We start from the raw sequence: 4,170 nt of genomic DNA on the forward strand, positions 1-4,170 counted from the left end.
ACTTTTATAGTTAACAAGTCCACATAGGGCAAGAAATCATGAAAGTGAAGCGGAAGAGATGTGAGCGCGTGCTTCACTGACGACAGCCAGGAACAGAGTAACCAGTCCGAATTTTCTTCTAGTGGAGAAGAGGGAGAAAGCTGGTAGCGGCCTCTCTTGGGCCAGTGGACAAATAATAATAATAACTAGCGGGCAAGCCCGCCAGCTGAGCGGGCTGAAGCCCGCTTTTCATTGTTCAATGTTCATGAGTTTCCATTGTAATTTCGCCGTTATTCGAAAGTTGAACCGAACTACCAGTGTTCAGCAATTTTGAGCAGTCTGCGTCCGCTTTGTTCACCTATGTATGGAGAAGATACTGCATAAACGATACACATGCGTAAAAGCAAGAAAACACCCATGGAGCCAGCCCGTTCGCCGGGATCGAAAGTTGGACCGAACTACCAGTGTTCATCGGTTTTGTGCTGGCTGCGCCCGCTTTATTCACATATGCATCCAGAAGACACTGCATACACGATACACATGCGGAAAATCACGAAAACACCCATGCAGCCAGCCCGCTCTCTCGGATTCGAAACATGGACCGAACTACCAGTGTTCAGCGGATTTGAGAGGGCTGCCCCCGCTTTATTTACGTATCCGTCTATTAGATACTGCATACACAATACACATGCCTAAAATCACAAAACACCCATGCAGCCAGCCCTTTCGCGGGTATTCGAAAGTTAGACCGAACTACCAGAGTTCAGCGCTTTTGCTCGGGCTGCGCCCGCTTTATTCACGTAGGCTTCCAGAAGATTCTGCATACAGGATACACATGTGTAAAATCACGAAAACACCCATTATTCGCGTATACATCCAGAAAATACTGCATACATGATAAATCACAAAAACACCCATGCAGCCAGCCCGATCGCCTTTATTCGAAAGCTGGACCGAACTACCAGTGTTTAGCACTTTGCGCAGGCTGCGCCCGCTTTATTTACGTATGCATCCACAATATACTGCATACACGTTACACATACGGAAGATTACGAAAGCACCTATGGAGCCAGCCCGTTCGCCGAAATTCGAAAAATGGACTGAACTACCAGTGTTCAGCGATTTTACAGCTCAGGCTTTTTGCCAAGTGTAATCGCAAAAATTTTCGGGTATTATATTCAAACAGTAGATTTGTTATTAAAATTCCTTTTGATAAACTTTAACATAATCACACACAAAGGTGCATCAATATGTATATTAATGTAATTAATCAATCATAATTATTTATAATAAGAAAACTTTCCATATACCATATCCGAGCAACAGAAATTCAATTTAAAACCTTGAACGAAAAAAAAATTAATCAGAATTTAAATAAATAGTTTAATTATTATTTTTTGCAATTAAAATTTCTTAATTAAAATTTAATTTAATATTAGCTTTATGCGAACAGAGACATTATATTAATGCACTTATATATAATAACAAAAGCAGTGACTGATTACGTAGCTCAGAAACAGAAATGAGCACGCTGATTTAAGCTATTAGACATATTAATTTGTATTACTCAAAGTTGCTTTTCTTATTCAGATCCAAAAATCACGAATTGTTCGAAAAATGCACAAAAAATACGTATCTCGGCAACCGACAGTCCGATCGGCTCGCAATTTACAATCTTATAATTGCCAAATTTTGAAAAGAGGTTTGGTCTTTATTCCAGAGAGATTGGCAAATTAGAAGAGTAATTAGCATAATGAATAAAAATTCTCCACTACGTTAATTTCGTCCCCCGCTAATGGCCTTGACGATTCCAACTGGAAAACGGATACAGCTGCAACCCCTCAAAACCCGTCGCCTTCGAATCTCAGCCTGTCCACAAAGATATCGGAAGTAAAGAAAAAGGAGTATTAGGGCGTTTTTAATTACCCCGTTAATTAGGCTCCTAATTCGCAAATCAGTGCGGAATCAATTCCATCAGTCGTTTTATCCCCTGGCGCGTTTAAAATTCAAAATTTCAAAGAAATCGGCCGGTAAGTTCCAGATTTACCGATTTTTTGTGCATTTTTGGGCTCAATTTCTCTAATTAAGAAAAATTAATATCTTGGGAACAAATAATGCGATCGGCTCCAAATTTAGAAATTTACAACTCATAGATAGTCAAATGAAGGATGCTCTTTGTTCTAGAGAGATTGGCAAATTAGAATATTAATTAGCATAATGAATAAAAATTCTCCACTACGTTAATTTCGTCCCCCGCTAATGGCCTTGACGATTCCAGCTGGAAAACGGATACAGCTGCAACCCCTCAAAACCCGTCGCCTTCGAATCCCAGCCTGTCCACAAAGATATTGGAAGGAAAGAAAAAGGGGTATTAGGGCGTCTTTAATTACCCTGTTAATTAGGCTCCTAATTCGCAAATCAGTGCAGAATCAATTCCATCCGTCGTTTCATCATCTCGCGGGTTTAAAATTCAAAGTTTCAAAGAAATCGGCCGGTAAGTTCCGGAGATACCGATTTTTTGTGCATTTTTCGGGCTAATTACCATCTTTGCTAATTAAAGTCGCACGAAGATGCGAATGGCCAAAATGGCGAGCTACGGACGTCCTGAATCCAACGGTATGCTCCGCTAAGCTCTACACCCAGCCGTTTCGGAGAAGATGAGGTTACAAACAAACAAACAGACGCGCACAGATTTTAATAGTATAGAGACTAGCGGGCAAGCCCGCCAGCTGAGCGGGCTGAAGCCCGCTTTGCATTGTTCTTTTTTGAAAGAGTTCGCATATTAAAATTCGCATTTTTCGAAAGTTGAACCGATCTACCAGTGTCCAGCGATTTTAACTGGTTTATTCCAGTATGCATCCATAAGGTACTGCATACACCTTACACATGCGGAAAATCACGAAGACACCCATTCAGCCACCCCGTTCCCCGGGATTCGAAAGTTGACCGAACTACCAATGTTCATCGGATTTGCGCGGGCTTCGCCCGCTTTATTAACGCATGCATCCAGAACATACCGTATGCACGATATACATGCGTATAATCACGCAAACACCCATGGAGTCGGCCCGTACCCCGGGAATCGAATGTTGGGACGAACTACCCGTGTTAAGCGGTTTCGCGCGGGCTGAGCCCGCTTTATTCACTTATGCATCATGCGTAAAATCACGAAAATACCCATAGAGACATATCTTTAACGGGTATTCGAAAGTTGGCCCGAACTACCAGTGCTCAGCGGGTTTGCGCGGGCTGCGTCCGCTTTATTCACATATGCATCCAGAAGATACTGTGTACACGATACACATGCGTAAAATCACAAAAGTACACATGCAGCCAGCCCGCTCGTTGGAATTCGAAAGATGAACCTAACTACCAGGGTTCAGCGCGGACTGCGCCCGCTTTATTCGCGTATAATTCCAGAAAATACTGCATACATGATAAACATACCTAAAATCACGAAAATACCCATGCAGCCAGCCCGATCGCCTTTATTCGAAAGCTGGACCGAACTACCAGTGTTTAGCGGTTTGTGCGGGCTGCGCCCGCTTTTTTTACGTATGCATTCACAATATACTGCATACACGTTACTCATACTCAAAATTATGAAAACGTTGATGGAGCCAACCCGTTTGCCGGGATTCGAAATTTGGACTGAAGTACCAGTGTTCAGCGATTTCACTGCAAAGGCTTTTTGCCAAATGTAACCGCAAAACTTTTTGGGGTAAAATATTCAAACAGCAGATTCGTTATTAAATCTCCTTTTGATAAACTTCAACATAATCACACACAAAAGTGCATCAATCTTCTTAATCTTCTTCTTTCCATCAGCTTCAATTTTTTGGTAATTATGATAATACTGTGCTTTGTAGAGACATTAGGTATTTTTGGAAGCAGGCAAGATGAAAAATTAGCAATGCCTTCACCGGGAATAGAACCGCGGACCTCTCAATTACGCGCTGAGCGTGCAGACCAACCACGAATGCGGGAGAAATACCTTATAGCTTAACTAATGTCGTAAGGTATTTTCTATGTTCTTCCCGCGTCCTCGTGGAAAGCACGTCCGGCTGCTATCAGAATATCCGGAGTTCGAATCCTGGAGAGGGCAACGTTTATTTTTCATACTGCTTGCACCGACAGAACTAACAATTTTACAGTGTGATTGATAAAACTGGTGGTTTTTTTCCTCAACGG

This window comes from Stegodyphus dumicola, chromosome X1 (assembly GCF_044657685.1).
Source record: "Stegodyphus dumicola isolate Sdum_Otavi_A_Nest chromosome X1, ASM4465768v1".
NCBI classification, from domain to species: domain Eukaryota; kingdom Metazoa; phylum Arthropoda; class Arachnida; order Araneae; family Eresidae; genus Stegodyphus; species Stegodyphus dumicola.